The sequence below is a fragment of the Triturus cristatus genome, chromosome 9 (assembly GCF_964204655.1).
Source record: "Triturus cristatus chromosome 9, aTriCri1.1, whole genome shotgun sequence".
NCBI lineage: Eukaryota > Metazoa > Chordata > Amphibia > Caudata > Salamandridae > Triturus > Triturus cristatus.
Window position 1 is genome coordinate 1,048,911,639 of NC_140592.1, and position 24,747 is coordinate 1,048,936,385.

General features: G+C 44.7%; 1 protein-coding gene across 3 annotated transcripts in view; it reads right to left on the reverse strand.

The window, feature by feature from the left end:
• The window catches only part of BUB1B (BUB1 mitotic checkpoint serine/threonine kinase B), a 350,741-nt gene extending 329,448 nt beyond the window's left edge, over nucleotides 1-21,293 (reverse strand). The window contains exon 1 of one of the 3 annotated variants that reach the window (XM_085626910.1): nucleotides 21,157-21,293. The gene's annotated coding sequence lies outside the window, so the exon portion shown is untranslated. The remainder of the gene's footprint in view (nucleotides 1-21,156) is intronic. The other 2 variants (XM_085626909.1, XM_085626911.1) reach the window with 2 other exon arrangements.
• Between the last annotated feature and the right edge of the window lie 3,454 nt (nucleotides 21,294-24,747).

Below are 24,747 nucleotides of genomic sequence, written 5' to 3' on the forward strand. Positions count from 1 at the left end.
TGTAGATGAAGGGCAACCCAGACAATTCACAATACCCTGCTATACACTGAACCAGTGTTCTTCACACGGGCACACACACGGCGTGCATGGGAATACTAGGTGAGCCAGACAGTATGCTTCAGCCTCGTTTACAGCATCTCTGTTTCCAACTTAACCTATTCTGGGTTTTGCTTCCTTCCCATGGCATGGGCAGCCAGAGGTCAGCCAACAAGCACTGCAAAGAGAAGGGCAGCAGTCTATTTATTAAGGGAGAATCAGCAACAGAGCACACGTGCCATCAGATCTCAGACTGCCAGCAAAGGCTGATGCAAGTTATTGGTTTAGACATTGCATCAGCCTTAGCCGTGCTCAACGATGCCAATTGGCCCGGTGCCAAGTACTACACATCCCGCCAGTCCTGTTCATGTTTTTTTGCCATTAACACTGTCCATGCCGGTAATATTAACACCTGTAACAATGCTAAGAGTGGGCTACTCACACGTTTATAGATTTCTACGTGCTGTTCAGCTTATAAGAAACATTATTTAGTAGTGCTAACACTGCCTTCTTAACCAGGTGAAATGCTGAGTAAATCCATTTCATGCCCCCATCATGTATACATTTTTTCAGCCTGGTATTCACATGACGTCGACGTCATGACGTTGAGAAAAAATACTTCTGGATCTGGAACATTCCATTAGCTTTCTCTGGAATTAATTATAAGACAACTGCGGCACAACTAGAACACTCATGCAAGCTCACGAGACTTGACCTTTTCTAACACCACACCTAAATAACGGAGACATATTTCTGATGAGTTGGGGGGGTGAGAAGCGACAGTCACGATGCGTCGCAAATAAACAAGCACAGCAGCACTCCGTGGCCGCATGCTGTAGCTAAACCCGATATTTGCAAATGTGCAGCACCCCAAAGGCTTCCTGCCCTTGCGTTGCAAGTGCCCGGCCTTCACATGCTGCCAAAGGTGGCGCAGGAAAGCGAAGGAGCCTAGCTTGGTCTCGGAGGGCGTGCTAGCCTAGGGCCTGCTTTAGAGCTGCTTGGCAATGGATAAATCGTATTTCCATCACAAGGTCTATCACTGTGTTGCAGTGACTTCTCCTCCAGATTTAGCAAACCCACCTGGAATCTATTAGCACCTACCTCTTAATTGGGCCCCAAGTCTGCTGGACCGCAAGGGTACCAAGATATTGCATCACACGCAACATTTTCTTTACTGCTCCCCACACTTCTCTCTTCGCCGTCTGACCCTTAACCAAACTATTGTTCCTTCACCTCCTTTACATTCACCCTTTCATCCTTCCATTTTCTGTTGTTCCTTCTTCCGTCCCTCCGTCCTCTTCCCTGCTTCTGTAGACCTTCTTTACTCACTCCTCTGCTTTCCTTCCTGGCTTCTTTTTCGATTGTTATTCACTCTTTTTGCCAATATCCTCCCATCTCCATTCACTTTTTGTCTGCAAGTATGACACCTCTACCTATTCTCCTCTGCTTTGGTCTGAGGGAAGGGCTAAATTAGTAATGCTTATTCATTGGTAAACCTCATTCTTGGGGTGATGCATTATCTATCCCTAGACAATATGTGTACTGGGATAATCAGGTCAGCGGATATTTGTGTTCTTCTGGATCTCCACAACACCACAGAGGCTGAGCAGCTGGGAAGGGAAGCCATAGTCCACCCGCAGTGAGAGCAGTCAGCACTGTGGTGGATGCCACCCCCCTCCAGGGCGACACCATCTGACAGCACCTCCGCAGTCACCGCAGCTGGCATGAGGCAGCGAGAATCTGTCAATAAAGGTGCGACAGTCTGAACGGATACAATCACTAACAAAACAGAAATACTAGGTTAGTCAGAAATATCTCTACCCCATGTTCAGCAGAGGTGGACCTTTTTCAGTGAGCGAAGATGAACGATCAAACTTTGGAGAGGCAGCCGGGTCCACCACCTCACCATGACACTACATAGAACTGTTCATGGGCAAACACTTTGATACAGAAGATCTGTAGTCCGGCTGGAGAAGCACAGACTATATCCTCTTCAACTAGAAATGATTACAAGTCCAAGAGGTTTCATTTTAGCCTTTGGTACAACAGGTGCAGAATCATGGCGACTTATTAGACGTGAGGTGCCCAACACCGTCTCGTCGTTTTAATGATGTGGCGAAAAGACACAAATATCTACCCACACACGTCTTTCATTTACATTTAGGTCCGTCATTGCTTCACTCATACCTATAAAGAGTTCATCTTATGCAACTACTTTTTCAGAATTAAATTAGGCTAGCTTGCAACCAGTGGCAAAGTGAGCAAGAGGCCCATGTCTGGGCATTCCCTGCCAACTTAGGGCGAACAAAGCAAACACAAGGAGATGGACGGAACACTGAAACTTTACACTCAACCCAGATGTGTGACTGGGGGCGAGTGTCTGAAAAGCGTTAAATCAAAGTCAGTTTCCATGCAGGATTATTGAGGAGGCTTTTTGAAACAACATGCAAATCAGTAGTAAGAAATAGCATTATAGGCCATGAGAACACCAGTACGCATGCACACACTTACGACCATCACCCAGGTGTATATAGATTTAAATGAAGTGGTTTCATTTTCCCATAAAATCCCATGGAAGGAACACACAAAACAATAATGTTGTACTTAAAATGTCTGTGCTACAAATGCACCTCTCCTTTCCCTCTAATGATCAGGGTGAAATGAAGGAAAACAATACATTTTAGTGAATTTGTGTAAAGTAATGCTTCTCAGGGCAGGTTGCATTGGGGCTGTGTCTAATATGGAGCACCTACAACATTGGCACAATTAAGTGTAAGATTTTGAATCTGGTTATCATCATCTGTTTAGCCTTCCTGCAGCAGTAATCAGGCACACAAAAGGAAAAGTCCTGCCTAAAAACTTCCTCGCTTGAATACCAGCAACAGCAGTCACAACCCTCACATTATGTACCAAAAATTTCCATGCTCAGGAAACAAGTCCCTTCCCAACAAGGCTCTCATTGAATGACCAAGGAAAGCCCCATGGTCCAAATAGCTAACTTTTTTACCAGCCTTAACGTCTTCTGCCCACACAGTACATTCTAAAAGGCCAATTTCTGAAAAACGGCTGAAAAGATTTACACCAAATAACAAAACCCACCTCAAGTAATAATCACAACCCATGTCAGAGTGAACCCCTAAAGTCAATAAATAAATCGGAGCGCAAGCCCCTGGTAGATATGGCGTAGAGCAGGCAGGCTTAAATTAGAGGCAATGAGTAAAGAATTTAAGCCGTACTAAAACAGCAATAAAATCGAAATGCAAAACCGTAAAAATACCAAAACAAAATAAAAATAATAATAAATTCCAATGTTATAAATAAAATGAAAAAACATCCAATTACGGGAACGTGAGAAATATTTTTTAAGTAGAAATAGCACCAAGATGCACAAAATGAGAATGAAAGTCAATGGACATGGTCAAAAAGGAGCTAGGAGCAATTCAACGTGGACCGTGATGGAGCATGGTTTGGATACATTAACTAGGTTTGTCCTGGTCAAAAAGTTTACCTTGCAACTTTAGTGCTTTAAGCCCTATTCCACCACAGAACATTTCTAAAACCCCTCAGGGAAGGCACTTGGAGACTCAAAGGGTGTCAAGAAATGACCAACACATGGGTCCTGTCCAGGTCCAATTGCCACTAGTCAGCTGGGCAGCTGCAGTAAAAAGGCATCTTGTAGCTTTTTGTTTCCCTGTAGCTCTACAGGCCAGCCTTATGACCTATGGAGTCCTTTTCCTTGTCCAGGGTACACCAGGCATAGCAGGTCCACTAGGTTATTCTGAAGTCTCAGACAGCAGTTTCAGTCCTCTTGTGATCTTTCACAGGCCTGGCTGTGTTCTCAATTGTGTGTCTTCAGATGTGACATCAATGCCTGGTACGAGCCAGTGGGTGGGAATGACCCACGGGGTCACCCTATCAAATAGGGTAAATGTCCCCAGAGCTAACCCTATTCACTTTGGGCAATTTCAAAATGGCTGAAATCTCCAACCACACTAAACTTTGGCTCATAAGGCTGGGAGTGCTAAGATAATTCTGGTGTACTCCCACATCCAACACCAAACTCCAATTTCAAGCATTCCCTGCACCCATAACAATTTCGGTTCGGAGACAGAAATGTGGTAGAACAAAACTGATTTTTCAGCAATCATACAGGGAATACGCAAAATTGTTTTGGCATCCTGTCTTTGCTCTTTGAAATGCACCACAAGCGTCACATTCCTAGTTCCATTCCAAGTTAAAGACCATGCTTGGATGAAGCAAAGGAGGAAAGAGTCTCAAAGGGAGCGCCAAAAGGCACAGGAAGGTGCTTCGGGACAACATATGTACAACACTAGCAAACCTGTCCAGAAGGATCAGACAATGATGGAAACAAGAGTTCCAATGTAATAGGGACCAGTTTGGCTGAGGAAACAAAAGAAGGGTGCAGGCCTAGGTGTTAGCTACATCAGCGTGTAACAGGGTAGACTTCTTTGAAGTTGATCAAATTCTTGAGCCCAGCCCACCCACCATCCTGTTAAGGGCACACCCAAGGCTTTTTATTCCTGTCCTGGGAGCAAAGTCACACCTCACTCACACCTTTTCAAATGCTATTTACTGACTGGTAGAAGAGAGAGCTCAAAATGCAGATTTAGCTTCAACCGACTTCAGGCAGCGCAAAAGGTAACTTTTCTAAAAGTCACCTTTCCAAAATATTTATCACAAATGACTTGGCATGTAATACATATATCAAAAAAGTCCATAGATTTAGTTTGTAGGTGCTTGCTAGCAGGAGATAACATTAATTAAACTTAATATTTTTTACTAATTTTTTCCTATGAAACAGACAACCCTGCTACAGTGAAAATTGTTTTATGGGTATTTCACTGTAAGGCCACATGAAACATTAAACTTTCACATGTCCTACTTTTAAATAACATGGCCACTGCCTTGTGGGCATTAAGGCCTGCTATGGATTGGCTCATTATTTAAAAAGAAGGTCTATGCCTGTTAAAAGGTTATTCTGATATGTTGAATTTGCAGTTGTAAATTGCACAGCCAGGCTACAACAGTAGGCCTGGAGACATGTTTTTACAGCGCAATGGACACAATGAGTGCTGCAGCCCACTTGTAGCATTTAATTTTGAGGCTCTCTGTACGCTTGGTACCATATACTAGGGACTTCTAGCCAAATTAAATAATCCAATCAGGTGAATAATAATTTCACCATGACAAGCGCTTTACCAGTGGTTAGCAGGGCTAAAGTGCACAGGAATGCTATAGCCTGAAAAGGAAGGGTTAAGCACAAAAGGCCACACACAAAAACAAGCATTGAAAATGCAATTGGTCTCCCCTTGATAAAGTTTAAGCAATTTGTTTTACTAATGGTATTGTATAGGAAAGCAAATGGCTTGGACTTAATTAAAGGCGAGACCTATTACAATTTGCACTGATAAAATGCAACATGGAGCATAGAGATTAATGAATCATCTGCCATATAATCTACATTTCAATCCTCCGTGAAACACAGGCACACACTACAAGAGGTCCTCCGGCAGAGATAAGAGCTTCATAGGCAGTCAGAGGCTCCACCTGGCAGAGGGTGGGCACAATAGCATCGCGGGGTGTGCGCGCTTTAAGTGTCGCAAGTGTAACCAAGTGACAAGTGATTTGGGAGTTTTAGAAGCGGTTGATGAAAGAAAAGCTGTACCCGCGGCGAGAGGGAGAGAGGGCGCCATGTGTGAGAGAACTAGTGTCAGAGTGTGTTGCAGTTTGGGAAAGTCTTTGTGACAGTGTTTGAGAGAAAGAATGTCTGTGTAAATGTGTGAAAGAGAGGAAACACGTGCTGGAGTCAACTGCTCATTTCCTTAAGGGAATTGCTAAAACGTACTGTTGGAAGGAAGACTGGATGCGAGAGCCAAGCTCGAGCTATTTAGGGAGGGGAGGGAAGCCCATGTGTGCTGCTCCTGCCCTGTGTGTCTGTAGGAAGTTGAGCATTTCTGTGCACCCTAGGTCTAGCAGCAGGGTGTCGGGATACAGACATTCAGAAAATAAAAACGCAAATAGCATACATGTCTCCACGTGCACAACTCCTGTCCGCGCAGGCACAGCGAACAGGGAGGGACAGGAGATGTGCACGCATGTGAGCAGCATTGAATGAAGCCAGAGAGGAGACGCCAAGCGCATGCACATCGACTGTCCGTGCGCGCACATGGTTTATCTCCCTTCCGAACGACACCGGCAACAATAGAGTCTCGCCAAGGCGAAAGCAGCGCATGCGCTGCGTTCGCCAGGCGAGACCTAAAAAGAAGAAGATTCTGCAGGGACTACAGAAAGGACAAATTTCCAACAGCAGCACAGAAGGACTCAGAGTGTCAGAATGTCCCTGCCGAGCTGTCTCTGCAAATGAAAGTCAGGCACATAGACTGATTCCTCTTAGTTCCATAAGAGTATTTGCTGCTTTTCGGAATACCACTAAAAAGTGTAACTTTAACCTGCCTTATGCAACAAGTGGCAGGGCTGGGGTTCACTCTCTATGCCTGCTTAAACATGCCACAGCACAGTTATACTAAAACATTGCAAAAATAAAAAATGCCCAAAGTTGGCAGGTCTAGGGCTGTACACATATATACAGTTAGATCAAAGCAATTCAAAAGCTTTCGCCGAGGGATGAAAATCATGTTAACTGGTTGGTTTCCAGTTCTGGCAGTTATTCTTGAGCCAGAATTAGGATCCAGTCCAGCCCAAGTGAATCATCACAGTGCGGTGAGTTCATTATCAAGACACATGCACCAGCACCCCCACACTCTCGGTGTGCGCGACAAATCAACAGCACGAACGGCAGGAAGCATAGGAAACCCTTGTTGCTCTGCAGAACCACATGGGTGCAAATTGCTCATTTGACAGATAGTGTCAATTCCGAAGGAGTTTCTCCACAGCAACATGGACACTCACACCTCGCTACCAGACTTATAAACCCATCACAGTAAAGAAAGATACACTCAGAAGGTCACTCGTCACTCACATGACAAGAAAAACTGCAATTTCAATATATTTGACTTTTTCAAACTCTTTATTTCAGATACATAAATCTATGTTTTTCTATGTGAAAGTAGGGTGCATGTGTAATTCCACTAATCATCAATCAATCAATCATAGCATTTATAAAGCGCACTACATACCCGTGAGGGTCTCAAGGCGCTGGGGGGGTGGGGAGTGGGGGGGGGGGCTGCTACTGTTCGAAGAGCCAGGTCTTGAGAAGTCTTCTGAAGGTTAGGAGGTCTTCGGTCTGCCGCAGGAGGATGGGGAGGGTGTTCCGTGTCTTGAGGGCAAGGTGGGAGAATGATCTGCCGCCGGCGGTCACTCTTTGGATGCGGGGGACGGTGGCGAGGGCGCGGTCTGCGGAGCTGGCGGGTGGGGGTGTAGAGGCTGAGTCGGCTGTTGAGGTACGCTGGTCCAGTGTTATGGAGTGCCTTGTGTGCGTGGGTGAGGAGCTTGAAGGTTATCCTCTTGTTGATGGGGAGCCAGTGCAGGTCTCTCAGGTGGGGTGTGATGTGGCTGCGGTGAGTGATGTCAAGGATCAGGCGTCCTGAGGTGTTCTGGATGCGTTTGAGCCGTTTTAGGAGTTTGGCCGGGGCTCCAGCATAGAGTGCATTTCCGTAGTCCAGTCTACTACTGACGAGGGCCTGGGTGACCGTCCTAGTTTCGGTGGGGATCCACTTGAAGATCCTGCGAAGCATGCGGAGGGTGTTGAAGCAGGAGGAGACAGCGTTCACCTGCTTCGTCATGGAAAGGCTGGAGTCGAAGATGACAACTAGGTTGCGTGCGTGGTCGGTGGGTGTAGGGGGTGGTGCTCCTAGTGCAGACGGCCACCAGGAGTCGTCCCAGGCCGAGGGGGTGGAACCGAGGAGGAGGACCTTCGTCTTGTCTGAGTTCAGCTTCAGTCGGCTGTTTACCATCCAGTTGGCGACGGCCTTCATTCCTTTGTGGTGGTTGGTTTTGGCGGCGTGGGGTCTTTGGCGAGGGATATGATCAGCTGGGTGTCGTCGGCGTAGGAGATGATGTTGAGGTCATGCCGTCGTGGGACTTGGGCGAGCGGTGCCATGTAGACGTTGAACAGCGTTGGGCTGAGGGATGAGTCTTGGGGTACGCCGCAGATGATCTCGGTGGCTTCGGAGCAGAAGTGGGGGGGGGGGGGCGAGGGGAGGCGTACGCTCTGTGTTCTGCCGGAGAGGAAGGAGGTGGTCCAGTCCAGGGCCTTCTCTTGGATTCCGGCGTCACGGAGATGTGTTCATAGTGTGCGGTGGCAGACCGCGTCGAAGGCAGCTGACAGGTCCAGGAGGATGAGGGCAGCGGTTTCCCCGTGGTCAAGCAGGGTCCTGATGTCGTCGGTGGCAGCGATGAGGGCAGTTTTGGTGCTGTGGTTACTGCGGAACCCGAACTGGGACGGGTCCAGGATGCTGTTCTCCTCGAGGAAGTTGGTTAGTTGCTTGTTGTCGGCCTTTTCAATGACCTTTTCCGGGAAAGGGAGCAGGGAGATGGGTCGGACGTTCTTGAGGTCCGTGGGGTCCGCCTTGGATTTCTTGAGTAGGGCGTTGATCTCAGCTTGTTTCCAGCTAACCGGGAAGGTCGCTGTCTCGAAGGAGATGTTGATAGTTTTCCGGAGATGGGGTGCGATGGTGCTGCTGGCTTTGTTGAAGATGTGGTGTGGGCAGGGGTCTTCTAGGGATCCGGAGTGGATGGTGGGATGTCGTTGGTATTAGAACTGGGGTTGGAGAGTTCCTTCACGATGTTAAAGAGCTCTTTGCTGTTGTGTGTGTTGTTGTCTAGGCGGTCTTTGAGGGAGGTCCTTTTGGCGGATATGATGAGGTGGAGGTGTCTGCCGGTGGCGTTCTTGTGGGTTGTGTAGCTTTCAGGTGTTCGTTCACGGATCCAGTTTTTTTTCGAGTTTTCGGCAGCTACATTTGGAGGCCTGAAGGTTTTCGTTGAACCAGCTGGCTTTCTTGTTGGTGTGGGTGTTGGAGGGCTTCTTGAGCGGGGCGAGGGTATTGGCGCAGTCGTTGATCCACTGTGAGGCTACGGGCTGCGGCATCGGGTCAGTCGGGTCTGCGGGTCGGCTCTGGGCGAGGGCGGTTGTCGTAACTATTTATACACTGCACAAAATAAACTGAAGGGGATGGTGGCACAATAATGTGGATTACTAACAGTATCCATTGGATCATCTCAACTAGCCCATAAACTTAGGGAATCCTCCAGAACACTCACAAGTGAGAAATCTACAAATAGTTTTATATTCTTATCTCACCTTCAGTCCACACAGATACAATGTTGTCAAGAGTGGCAACCTTCCACTGCCACTCACTCTTACTGAAAATCTTCCAAACCCCCGGACAGGCCTTCCGGTACAGATGAAACAATCCCTGGGGACAGTGCACTTGGACTACTATCATCACAGAACATACAAGAAAAATATTTATTCCAACCAGAATGCTGTTGCATCAGAATCCATAAATCCAGTTGCCCTGGCTATGAGACTTACAGTAACCTTCAACAAGCATTGGCATAGCCGATAGGTCTCGCCTTTGAGACCTTATAAGTATTTAGTTATGCAGCACAATATCCTTACTGCAACAACATTAACTGTTGCATGGCTAAACACTTATAAGGTCCCAAAGGCGAGACCTATTGGCTATGCCAGTGCTTGTTTTTTTATTTACAAATTGATCCCCGTGAGTTACATTAATGTCAGTCTATCTACTAAAAATAAAAAGAGTTCACGCTGACAGTGACAAGAAACAAAACAATCATCTTATTGCTGCAGTGAAACACAAATTTGACAACAGGTCTGGGAACGGCAGGTGACAGGACAGAGACAAGGAAGGTTTAATCTGTAGGGATTCAACAGCAGGACCAAGCTTTAGGCACATTTCAAGAGGTCATTTAAAACTCAGCGAGTCATTTCGTCCCAGGAAGAATGCTGCAGTGTAAAGCTGCACGTTTTGTTTAAGACAGGAGTTCACGTGTTTATGGAGCTGCGTTTCCTGGATTAGCAGCTACGTGTTAATTTGAGGGTCTGGTCGACAAAACGCCGGAAGGCCAATTAACGCGCCATACACCCTGAACAAAGGCGACAGACTGTGGATCAGTAAAACCCAAACTATACGCGAGGCAATTGTAATAATACAACGAGCTGAGCAGTCTATGGCCAGTGAAGAAGCAGCTTCTGATGAGAGCCAAAATGAAGCACGTGAAAAGGCAGGCAAGAGTGAATATTCGGTGAATCAAAATAACACGAGAAAGAGACATGAAATAGTGCGATGGATGTGGCAGTATTACCCCATAGACAATAATAAAAGATGTTCAGCAAAAGTAAAGCTCGGCAAAGGATTTGAAAGGAACGAGTCCTAAGCGTAACTATAAAAAAACAACAAGCCTGGGAGTTGTGTGCGCGCGCTAACAGAAAATTATAAACAAGCATTGGCATAGCCAATAGGTCTCGCCTTTGGGACCTTATAAGTGTTAGCCATGGAACAGTTGATGTTGTTGCACCAAGGATATTGTGCTGGATAACTAAACACTTATAAGGTTCAAAAAGCGAGACCTATTGGCTATGCCAATGCTTGTTTAGGACTTGTGCTAAGCAGAGAAAATGTACCATGACTTGAAGCCGCCATTTGCTGCCAGAATATTTGAGACGCTACTAAGGTTTATTTTCACTTTCTACCCCTTGGCATGCGTTTAAAAAATGATAACCACTTCACGGCTTTGATGCTGGGCGGGATACTGGAGACGGTGTGCTGTGTATACTTTATCCAGCATGCGTGTCATGTCCTCCTTATTGCTCGGAATTTATTAATTCTGTTTAGAAAGCGATATATCTTTCATTTCAAATGAAACGTACAAAGCACGAATCCAAATGGCAACCTCCCTTAACAGTTTTAACAGTCAGTAGTTCTGCGCCATCAAAGGGATGCCGCGCTGCAGCAGCCGTGTAATTTATGTTCAAAGCGCTGCTGCTCTTGTAATGAACAGCTTCAGAGCGACACTGCTTCAAGAAGGCGCTGCAGGCCTTCCATTGGCTGCTCTTCCCATACTGAGCACAGGGCACGCGCTGGTGCATTCTGCAGCCTGAGGGCGACGCTTTATTGCCCGTATGTGGGCCACTACTACAGTTAGTATGCACCGTCGTATGCCAATACCTTCATGGCACACTTTGAATACCAACACATTCTTCAGAATCCCACATGGCGAAAACACACAATTCTACTGTTACGGTACATAGACGACTTACTGGTCATTTGGAAGGGACCAATTCAAATGTTAAAGGATTGCATTCAAGAATTGAACCGACACTATCCACGCATTCAGTTTACCTCAGAAATTCAAACAAATGAAATACACTTCTTAGACATTGAAATTTCCAAAACACCAACAGGGCTTCAAACAAGAGTATACAAAAAACCGACAGATGTCAACAATGCGCTACATTTTTTTAGCGCACATCCGTATTCCTTGAAAAAACATCTTCCGGTGTCTCAATTTATAAGGATCAAGAGGATAACTTCAGAGGAAACACAATGCACCAAACTTATAGAAGAGCAAAAAGTGAGATACATGGAACGTGGATACACGGAAGAAGTGCTTTCACAAGCCCAAAAGACAGTGACACTCAAAAAACGAAAGGAACTTCTTCAACCCTCACAGAAACAGACCAAACAACGCGAAGTGTTTGTCTTAAAATACTCAGCACAAACCTCTCAAATAAAGAAAATCATCCACAAACGTTGGGAAATCATTTCACAGGAAACGGATTTCAAAGAATTGTATAAAGGCCCTCCCTTATTTGCCCACACTCGATCTAAAAACATTCGAGAAATATTAAAACCAAAAGACTCAACCAGAAAACAAACCTACAAAGGCATGCAAAAATGCCACAATTGTGGCCAATGTGGTAATGTCAACGTGGGCAACTTATTCTCACACCCACAATCAGGACAAAAAATCACTCTAAGACACTCCTCGGACTGTAACACTGAAGGCGTCATTTATGCAATTCAATGCCCTTGTGGATTAGTGTACGTAGGGAGAACCTCCAGGAAAATAAAAACAAGAATAGTGGAACATAAAAGCACTATACGCAACAAAAATTTCAAATCAAGCTTAGCAACACACTGGGTAAATACCTCGCACACAATACCACAATTACGCTTTACAGTGTTAGAAAAGATACAATCCAAGCCAGGCATTGATTTCAACACAACCCTAGCACGAAAAGAAACTGTTTGGATAAAACAACTTGGCACCCTTACCCCGGGGGGCCTCAATGACCATGTAGAATTGCTATGTTTTTTGTAAACAACCCCTCTAATATTGACATCATAGATGAAGAGATTTTGCTAATACATACGTAACACAGTAGAGGCACTTTTCATTTATTTGTAAAGGATTTGCACTCTCTTAAATTCCGTTTTTATCTTTTTCTCATCCCACTTTCACTCTTTTTCACGTTATTTTGTTCATGCTCATAAAGTTTTTCAACTCGAGTCGTTTAATTGATAGGAAGGCCCCTTTAAAAAGTCCCGGGAACACATGCGTCATCACGCACGTTCTCAGGAGACGACGAACTTTGCACTCGGTCGGAGCCCGCACGGATCAGCTGGTAAGCGGCGTTCGTGCTATACAAAAACTTTGTTCCTTCAGCCCATTTAATCTCTTCCCTGAGTCTTATGGTATTTACATTTTGATTCCCCGACAGCTGACCTTTTCATGAACGTATGGCTCGTTACCACCATTTAGGTAAGATCTTTGACACTCGGGTGCTCGTTAAACGGCAACACAGGTCACATGACCTAAGAGAGATTACGCCTCACAGCTACCATTTCTGCTCCACAGATATTCCCTTCCTTTGAAAGTGACATATCTTCCAGTGACCATCTTTTCACTACATATCTCGCTGTAAGTATATTACTCAGCGATACTACCTTTTAAGCACAAGATCACTCAGTCCCTAGCAGCACTTTCCCTTAGTTTTGCATCACACCCCCGGTTGGCTTTAATCGCGTTCTGACATACGCACACTCTCGGCACGTTTGGGCATCTTTCGGCTACTACCTCCTTGCCTGAAAACCACGCACGTTTTAACTGTTTGCTTTCACGGAATCTTCCAGTAGTGCAAATCCTATTTTACAGCTTGTTGCAACTTCTCATTTAGTGAATGAGACTTTCTGTTTCGTTGTAGTTCTCAGATTGATGGACCATGTTGAAAATTGATTTCTTCGCTACAATGTGTATCCCCTGAAGAAGGGTTTCGTCAACCCGAAATGCATTGGGAATTTTCATTGTAAAACAAAAGAATATTATTATTTTGTTGCTTCTAGTCAGAAATGTAAATGGATTGAACATGTCTATGTTTTTTCATACTCTTATGATTTTTGCACAACGGTTGTTTGTACTCACGATGTTCTGACTATTATATGTTTTAGTAAGTTGGCAGATGTAAAACTATTTACGAATTTTTGATGTTTGAAATATTCAGAAGAATATTAAAATAAGGATATAGACTTTTATAGTCTTGTGTAGTGCGTCATGTAGGTTTGGGTCACTCCACTCCTCCACTTCAGCCACTACTACAGTTAAACATGTACCAGGGAACACTGGGTTACTGTGCGACTGTCGTTCGGAAGATACAAATAAGTCGTTGGTTTCAAAAATAAATTTGTGGGCAGAGTTTTATACATTTTAGGTGATTGACATGGCATAATGATGTCACTTGTCACAGACGTAAAAGAGTTTCACATTAGGTACTTCGACGTTAAATGATAGACAGTAAGAGTACCCAGGAGCCCAGCCCCTGGAGTTTTCTGGGCCAGGACTATGTGATACACAGGTGAAAAGGCGAGGGAACCTGCGCTGGAGGAGCACACCTGGAAACAGTGAGAAGACTGATAGTGTGGTCATCAAAAGGATGGATGTGTGAAGGGCTGCGTCAGGGTGGACATGGAAGAGACACAGCACAGGCTGTGGTAATTTTGGGTCCGGGAGAGGAGGAAGCTTTGGGGGGAAACGGAGATGTCCACTGTGAGGGAGAGTGTGGTGCAAGGGTTGAAGGAAAGAGGGAGTAAGGTCGGGCTATGTATTGGGAGAGGCTGCTACGAAGAACACAAGGAGACGAATGCGGGGCACAAAGGTTGAGCGGTGAGAGGGTCAGGAAGGGTTGTTTTGTGCACAATGAAAGGGAAAAAGAGAGAGGAAGGAGGAAGTAGATATGTAGAACGTTTCAGGAGTGTAGGATGAGATAGCATGAGAGAGAAAAAGAAAGATAGAGTAAAAAACTAGAAGACTGAAAACGTTAAACAGAGGTTCTTAAAATTAAATAATTTCAGTTTGAACACGAAGTAATATTTTTCAGATATGTATACACACACACATATATGCATTTAATATGTTCAATATTAATTAGAAGTAGTCAGCATCAGAAAAAATATATTAAATGAGCACTGTACTGTTATTAGTCTTTCCCATACAACCGTGGACCCACATGGCGGCTTCGCGCGTGAACGCAAGCTTGAGGCCAGCAAAAGCCTCCGGTAGCACTTTCAAAAGCCACTCACTAAATTTCTCACAGAGCAGCGCATGCGCTGGCTCAGCGAGACCTAAAAACTTTACCATCGGTCTACAAAGATTAGGGAACGAGGCAATCAGAATGCACTTGCATGTTCTCAGGCGGGATCATATCAAACCATAACTGAAATGTTTTCATTTGCAGCAAATGGAATACAGAATCCAAATTAAAACTCTGCATTATGCACAAGAAACGTACAGGGGCAAAGACCCCAAGTCATGTAAAAACTCTGATGCCACACTCAATGCAAACCAGACACCGAAACCAAATAATCCAACAATGTTTCTTCAAAAGACTCAAATATGAAGGCAGATTCCTTGGTGTACAAAGCCTGTAACGCTGCAACTTCATCAGCCCAAGGCATGGCTCTGTATCCAACTAATTACCTGCAGTTTAGAAGTCTCTTAAAAACCATGTTCTTCAACACAGCTTTCGATTACACATATACCTCACCAAGGCGAGATGGTGATAAATGAATGTTTGTATGACCTGTACTAACACACGTCCCATCATTGTGAATGCTTTCTTTTAACGCTTCAAATAAACAACGTGAAACATGGTTTACCGCAGGGCAAACACCAAAACACTCTACGCCGGTTTTTGCCCTGCATTGAATCTTTTTAATTTTCTTTTTTAAACAGTGGATGAAACCAACACTCATCCTACCCCCATAGCTCCTACCCTGCCCATAGCCATTTCAACACCTCTAACTGCAGTTCTGTTTAATTGGGCGCTACAGTGTAGGAAGTGAACACTGCACAAAGTACACATACCGTGAAACAGGGCATGTACAAAACTCTTAGAATAACGAAAGACTGTGTTAAAATCTGCCAGACGTCAAAAGGCGAAGCCTTTTTATCACTTTTACAAGTTGTGACCTGCAAGGTGCATAGGATCTCTGCAACAAATCTAGTAACTCACTCCACTCAATGTTACACAGAATCCAAATCTGGGACCTACGAGTACATGCACTGCGTGGCAGCAGAAACCTTCTAAGCTATTTTCTGTCCAGCAAGTACAATATCTTTATAATCTATACTACAAATGTGCCAATACTCCCAAAATTGGGCAGAAGACTTGATTTGGTTTAAAGTAAAAAATACTTTTTCAGTTTTATATAGCACAAACTTGGCCCAAAGGCACCAGAGCAGTTTACGTGAGCACTGGATTATATTACATTATACAAGGTAAGGTTTGTAATTTATGTGTTTATTTTTTCTAGGCATAGGGAGATTCTGTGATTTGCCCAGAATCATAGATGTTGAGCTAAGCCTACTTCAAACCTGGTTCCTAAATGGGCCGCTCATACGGTTAGGCCACAGCTCCCTGTTTATGAGCCTGGTCTGATAGCGCAGCTGTCCCAAGATGCAATGTAATCAACCTAAAAATGAATTTACAGGAGTACTACAGTGAGAAACTTTAGCTCAGTCCATATGTTGGCAGCCAAGAGTACATCTTTTGATTGAGCAGAAGTTGTGTGCTTCCACAGAAAAAAAGTACCTCCCCACCATGCATCTGCAACTTATCCAGTTGCGCGAGTCAGCAGCAGTATGGTTACCTTAGCTTGAAAATTCAGGAGCACACACATGACATTTTAATGCTGTTAAAATATCTTAGATAAGTAGATAATTTACAGTGCTTGTTTTTCTCTGGCAGCACCATAAAAGGGAGGAGATAAGTCATGGGGAACGTATAGCAGTCCAAGCACCCTCTCCTTCCACCATTAACTTTTGATTCAGGGTGAAATTGTGTGATTGGGAGCACTATAGGATGCCCATGGCTACACTAATCACCACTGAAAATACTGCTTTTATTGCACTAGTTGGCTTGTGGCAAAGCTTATACTCAATACAGCAGGACTGAGTCTGATATGTTTATTATAAAAAGTTTTGATAAGAGCAGGAAGCCTGACATGTAGATTGTAAACAGCATAGGTTAAAGTCAATATGCATTTAAGAGGGGACTGTCATTTCTGTGTATTAAAGCCTACAGATAGGTATTTTGTTGTCACAGATTACCTTTGTAGGGAACAATTTTGGTGTTGGTTAGACCCCTAGACAAACCCTGGATGGAGGGTTGAAGATTTACTCTCTAATTATTCTTGCTATAATTTCTTCAGAAGGCCTGAAAGGTCTACTGGTCTGTCAGGATCATGGAATTTAAAAATATATATCTATCTCCATAAAAATACACACACAGAGGTCTTTTTTGCCATTGGTCCGACTGTGTGTCATCTACGCTCTGTTTCCATGTATGACAGCAGATTGCACTGGGGAACGGTTCAATCTACATCAGTCATTGGTTCTTTTGTTCCGCATTTTCTGAGCACATGCAGATCCACCTGAAAAGGAGCATTCTTCACTGTAAGGACTAGTTGGCAAGTAGTTTAATTTTCACACTTCTCCTTTTAAAGTTCCCATTTCATTGCTTCTCCTTTATTTTAATGTCTTTTAAGAGGATGCTATAGCTCTCCAGGCAGTGCTAACATGTCGCTTGCTTGCGCCTTATTTCATCTGCAGTACACCATATGCAACTTCCTCAAAACCAGGATACCATTATAGAATGTTGTTATCCATTGTGTATCAATGTTTTATCATTCTAAAATGGCCAAGACATTGGTTCTAAATGTGTCACCCATGCTGGAAATTAAAAACAATAGACTATTTACAATGCCTCTGCAGGATAGACACCCACTGCTATGCTTAGTTTCCTTATTGCAAGCACGGGCACACTGTTTTTAGACAGCAGCATGTTTTCATTTTTATACTTGTATTTTTTAAGTTATACATAAAATGTTGAGTTGGTGTGTTTTATTATGGTTTGTATCAGTTTGTAAATGCAAGATTGAGTCAGTGAATGAATGTGTGAGTGTAAAGATGAAGGACATGATGACACACTAAAACCTTGACCCATATGGTCCAGCAAATAACAGGCCCATATATATCAAATGGACCATTTTTAGGAAACATTTTGAGAGAGCAGTGACTGTCGGAAAGAACCTGGAGACACAATCCCTCACCCTCCCATCTTGCACTTCTCAGACATGCTAGATCCACTTACAAAAAACACATCCTCGAGGAAAAGGCATCCTTCTTCCGCACTCAACTTGACCGTGCCAAAAACAGACCCAGGGAACTCTTCAAAATCATCCGAAACCAAACTTCCCCCGCACCTCCAAATATGACAGCCTCATCAGACAGAAGTGAAGAAATTGCCCACTTCTTCTCGGAAAAAATTGCCAAAACTGGCCAATCCTTCCTTCCCACACAACTATCCTCCAACTCCCAATCCAATCTTGCACTCACCTCTAATGCCTACTCCACATGCCCCCTTCCAGACGACACTTTCTCTCCTCTGCCCTCTATCCTACTGCTCCCCAGCGAGCCTCCTCACCCACCCATTTCCATACCCCCCCCACCACTCAACAGGCCTCTCACCTTCCACATCTCCAATAACCAACTCTCCTAAATCTCAACTTAAGAACAATGCCTCCTTGCTCAACTTTCTCCCCGTCACTGAGCTTGAAGTCCTCAATATAATTGGCAATCTAAAACCGTCCTCCCAGACCGAATACCCTCCAACCTTGTCCCTGCCCTTAAGCACATCATCACCAAATTCTGGACCAAAATCATCAACACCTCTCTCTCCACGGGATGTGTCCCCTCCTCCCTTCAGCTTGGTCAAATCTCGCCCATAATCAAAAACCCCAATGCTGACCCCAATTACCTAAATAATCTCCGCCCCATCACTAACCTCCCCCTTCTCTCAAAGGTACTTGAAAAATGTGTCCTAATACAACTAGACAAACACATAGAAAATTTCAACCTTCTCGACATCTTTCAATCTGGCTTCAGAACAGGCTGCAGCACCGAAACGGCAATGCTCAATGTCATAGATGACATCCATCAATCACTTAATGGCGAGACCTACCTTCTTATACTTCTGGATCTCTCCACAGCATTCGATACAGTCAACCATTCAGCCCTACTTAATGTGCTTAGGACCCGTTTCGGCCTTAATGGCACCGCCTACAAATGGTTCATCTCTTATCTACAACACCATACTCAGCAAATCAAAATTCAAAACTGTCTCTCTAACCCCACTCCTGTCTCCCTTGGAGTCTCCCAATGATCTATTCTCTCTCCCTCCCTCTTTAACCTCTTTATGGAACCACTCACCCTTAACCAAGCAGGCATAAATTACCACCTCTACGCCGATGACATCCAAATCTATTACAAGATTAAAACTCATGCTGACATCTTACACTTCAACACCCTTACCAAGATCCAAACCTGGTTCCATTCCAATCATCTCAAACTCAACCCTAACAAAACCGAAATCATTCTCTTCTCCCCCCAAAATAACCCTCTACCCGTTCTATCATGGATCCCTGACCTCAATGCACTCAATTGCTCACTCACCCGGTCCAACTCCGTCAAATCTCTTGGCATCACTATCGACAACACCCAAACCCTTAATGTTCACATCAAAAACTCTGCCAAAGGAGCCCTCTTCACTCTCCGTCACCTCAAGAAAATCAAACCATTCATACCCATCGATGATTTCAAACTCGTAGTTCAGTGGCTTGTTCTGTCACGTATTGATTATGGTAATGCCATCCTTAATGGAATCCCCAAAGTACACCTAGCTCCAATCAAAGCTGTGCTCAACCTTGCTGCCAGGCTCATCACGGACTGCAAACGCTTCGATTATATATCCCTGGTTCTCAAATCTCCTAAATGGCTCCCTATCGAAGGCAGATCTGCCTACAAAACCTTCTGCATTACTCAAAGTCCTCCACCAAAACACTCCGCATTACCTCTCAAAGAAACTCCACACTGCGGGCTCCACTCGACCTCTGTTAAGCACCAACACCCTACTCCTAATCCCACCTCTGCATAAAAAGAAAGCTACACAATCTCGCACCTTCTCTGGCAATGTCCCTATTATCTGGAATGCCCTCCCAAAAACCTGCGCTGTAATCCCTCTAGGTTCAAAAAAGACCTCAAAACCCACCTCCTCAATTATTATTGGGGTTCCTAACCTGTGTCCTACTCCTGATTTCTTATCTATCATACTATATTTGTTCAGCAATATATACCCTGTTCTCCCGTTTCACCATTTACCTAATTACTTAAATGTAAAGCTCCTGCCCCCGTTTATTTATCTGGATTTGTAGAATGCTCATGTTGTTTGTACTTTGTATATTTCAAATTTTTGTTGCGCTACCTTTCATATGCTTTTATACCCTATGTGCCTTATACTATCCTTATCTTGTAAAGCACTCCGATACCTCTGGGTCTAGCCAGCGCTATATAAAACCTTCTAAATAAATAAATACATCTTGCATAGGCACTCAGATGTAGGATGATAATAAAAATACCCATCTCTACAAATCTCTCCACTTCACTCTCCATCCAACTATGTCAGCTCAGGACCAGAACTATACACAAAATCTCAGATGGGACAACCTAGTGCAGTAACCAGCAAAGCAGACTATATCATATGAAATACCATAAAGGGACCTGCAGAACTGTTCAAAACGAACAGCATACTGAAAAATAACAAAAAAACTGCGCATCTGTTTCTTACACTTCACCACCCAACACACTGCTGCGCGCTACATCCCATAACACGATAACCGCACCCCGTGGTCATCATGGACAACATGGAAACACTTCCCACAAAAAGATCAAAACAAATACAACATCCTTCCAACCACACACCCTACATGGTGTAGGCTACTCATGTAGCAAAGCGCTTCAGTGGCCCACATAGGGGTAATAAGCACTATATAAATTCTGCAATACAATCCGGAGTGCCTTAATCCATCAAAGACTCAAAAGCCACTTTCATTTGTAAGTCAGACCCATTGCCAATGCTTGTTCGTTTTAGCTTACTTCCACATAAGACATCCTCCACTTCAAAGCAAGTTTCATATTATCTTCCCTCTATAACGGATCCCAAAAGTTGACATTTCATATTATCTTCCCTCTATAACGGATCCCAAAAGTTGACATGTATGACATTACTAACATTATACCATGAGCCTTTGTATGAGACGATTACATCTCTGTACAACCCGCTGCAAGTCCCTAAACGATCTCAAAATGCATTACTGCTTAATAAAGTGAGACATAAATGCTTTGCTAATCTATTTGTTAGTCTATTACGTTTGGTAGCAGGATTTGTGATGCGCGTGTACTGTTAGACCATAGGTTCGTGGTTGACGGTAATTCATCGTCCTACTTATGGCACTTTAACACATCAGATCTGTGCTCACCCGCCCCAATTGACTATTGTCCTTCACTCGTACCCCCTTCAAACACCCCGCAGCCAATTCTGCTATCTTTCCGCGAACAACTTTTGGCATTCCTGGGCATATTCTCAATATTTATAATACATTTACAGCCGTAGTACCAGCACTCATTTGCCAATGGAAGAAATCGGGCAGGCTAGTGCTCCTACTTAAAGAATGCGGCGGTGATCGTATAAAGTGTGCTGAGAGCAAAAGGTGTCCTCACCTTTTCTTGGATCAATACTGCACCTCCCTTTCTGCAGAAGGCTAGACTCTAAGACCTCGTCAGAAAATGATTCTTGAAACTTGTGGTCCTTTACACCTGACTGGCGCCAAATACAAACCAAGGTTCAAACGACAACCAAGTCGCTCAGCCAATCAGAGCCACAGCAACCAGGGCCTCCAGTGATTCCGAAGCAGCATCTGACGCTCTTGTCACGTGAGATGACGCGACTCACAACCGGAAATCATGTAAGCACTAGGCAAGGAGGATGCATATAACTTTGATCTATCGAAGCACCTCATCGGCTTTCGGAGTTTAAAAAAACACACACAGCGCTGCTAAGTTGCATTTTGTCATACTCTATCTGTTATGTCGATGTAGGGAAAAAAGACTCGAAACATGCGTAGTCATGTGACTCGTGGCGTTTTGCCTGACGTTAATATGGCCTCCATTTAAGACGTTCCCACGCATGGATAGGATGCTGTGGTTTATAATTACTCTTTTCCTATTCCTTTTATTGTATTCACAACCTGTCAAGCCCCAGAGAGCACGTATTTGTCCGTTACAGGCTTTTTCATTTCTTTCGTATTGCTTTAAATTATGAGCTCTATAATAGCATCCCAATGCAGTCCTTTCACGTGTTCACGTACAAAGTGCTTCAAGCAGCGCACACGCGCTGCCAGCTAGAAGCTTTGCTCTGTGTGGTGCAAATTTAGTAGCACTCCTGCTTGCCGAGGGTGCGCTATAAATGCGTGACAATGTATTTCAGTGCGGTGATGTGGATCACCACACTGATGAAATGCGTTAGTCTAACGCTTGATGTGTGGTACTTAGCAGGGCTGCTCTTTAATCCTGATGAACTGAAACTACAACTTGTTGATTGGGCATATCCTGCAGTGAGAGAGACGGAGTCACCAGCGTGGTGTGGAGTCATCACATCAAGACGCTTCCACCCCTTCTTCAGCTGCTTCTCAACCCGGATCCTGCTTCAGCACCTCACAACTGCTGCCCTAGTTCCCGGCCAAAGAAACAGCACCCAATCACAGTTGTCAATTGGCTGACCTGCCACAGAGGAACTACGCTGCCTGCCTACTGCAGAAGGCCGACTCCGCCTACCTTCTTGCTCGCTCACAGTCTTTCCAAATCACCAAACCCAGGCCCAGTGGGGTTTCAGCAAAGTTCAGCAGCTAGTGAGCGGACATGGTTGCAGCTTGTACAGCGAAGGCGGCCACGGGCAGGGCACTCGCTCGAAAGAGTGCGGGGAGCAGTAGGCAGCAGGGGGCAGCGGTGGTTAGTTCCGCCGCACCCGGTTGAGCCCCTTGATCGTGGAAGGGACCCAGCTAGGCACAGGTGCAGCTTGCATCCATGGGTGAGCTCCCACCCCTAGTGTTTCAACCTTGTTTGTGCTCCTTCTCACTGCATGTGCACCTAAGACCTTCACTCTCACTTAGCTGGGTGCGACAGCACACCCAGCCATCAGCTAACAGCTCTTAGCACATCGCCATGCACTCAAAGATAGAATACAAATAAAAAGGCATCTTTCCTCCCTCTCAGTGCAGATATGGATGCGCCAGCCTTCTGCCTAGCCAGCAGCGAGTACTGCCATGGATCTCCGCCCACCATAAACTAGGCTGCTAGCTCTCCAACGGCTCAGTTGAGGAGGAGGACATTGTCAAGCCCCTTCACCCACTTGGCGTGGATTACATAAGCCCTTTACTATACCATAGCACGGGCTGTCACAGATCTTCGTCTCTAACAGCAGGATATCCACCCAGTACATTCATACTGGCTCTGCTAGGGCAGTCCATACAGCAACAGCAGCAAAGCCTGATCTGCCTTTTTGACTAAGTGCCGCTTGTTCCTTCCAGATAAGTCCGCCAGGCCTGCCAGGTCAGGCAGGTCCCAATCTTACGCTTAACATGCGGTCCGGCAAAACGAGGGCACCTCCAAAGACACGAGCCAAAAGGAAAATGACACTTTCCCGCGCAACAGTATGCACCAATCTTTCTACCCCTTGCAATTTTGTGCTTCTACTTCCAGGCTCAACTCCAGCTGTAGACTTTTCTACATCCGCATTACCAATGTCTCATTCCAGCGCAAAAGAGTTACTGTCTGTCTACGAGGATATATCAGCAAAAAAGTGTCAACCCAAAATCAACAGCAAGATCTTTTACCTTAATGATCAAGCAGCAGCAATTTTCACATCTAATTAAAAAATTCCGGGACTACCTTCCCCCTTAGAGCCGACTGTCATTAATCAAGTTGCTTCTTACGGTCTGTTACAGTGCACTCCAGACAGGTCGGCAGCCCCGTATTCCAAAGTAATACAATTAAAGAGGTCATGACACCGCATGCTCCCGACTTTGACTGTGAACAACCTATCTGCGCCAACGCCAAAGAGGAGAGGATGTGTAACTACCACCAATCGACCCCCGCAGGCTCGGGGTAACACACCACCAAACTTTGACAAACACTGTAAGCTGAGCAGAGAAATCCAATCTGTATTCACCTTCTTCACGCATGTAGACCTATATGCAGACAAGATCGACGCCCAATCAAATCTATCTGAACGTAAGAAAGGCGGAGACTCCCCTCTTCCAGCTGAACAAACGGGAAACAAGGACAGGGAATCAACCCAGCACTTGCTGGCTGCACACATAATTCCTCCACTGCATGCTCAGGGGCTACCACCTGCTATGAAACACGCCCAAAGCTTACCAAAGGCCACCAGCTTAACAACAGTGCACAAGCAATCAGCATCCAACTTAACCCATTGAAACACACCACTTCAAAGTACACTAACTGTGCCTACCCAGGTAGCTCTATTAATCTGGATACTCAGGAACCTAAACCTTCACAAAATCAGTCCTCGCTTAACTCTATTGAATGGGAAGACATGATACCTGCGTATGGCGACGACTAGGTGAATTACACAAACTCTACTCGAGTAGAGCCCCGGGAACTAAACCATCTTGGCTGGACTGCAAAGCGATACAACCCAGCTGACAACCCAACAGATATGTGGACAATCCTGTTAAGAACACTGAAATTAACAGTAAATACCCTCAATTATCAGTCTTTGAAAATGGACACTCAGATTAAGTTATTGAAGACATTGGCAGTATTCACCTCTGGGATCACTACAAAGGTCACCAACCTCAACAGCCTCATAATTAAAGTTCAAAAAGTGGCTTAAGCCATTGAGACTTTTTTTCTTTGAATGATACAAATCACAACCTTCATTCAATAATTCACAGTTTGTTCCTGAGCCTATATCCTGATGGCTCACAGTAATTAATACAATTAGTATATTAAAGTGCAACAGCCAAAAATCTCTTTGCAAAACAAGGGTTTTATTCCATCATAATTCACACAACAGTAGATTCCTTACTGCAAAAGTTAGAGTGGGGGGGGGGTTTAGAAGTTGCTCCAAGGGATCGTGCGGGAGGAGAGAAAGTGCTCTAGTGTAGGAAGGGTGAAGAAGCAAATCAGAAAATGTGATAAGAGGGATTGATTGCAATTATTCACTGGTCAGACTGATCAAGAGTTTCTCAGTCTTTTTACACCTGGCCACATTTTTATCATTTCAAATCC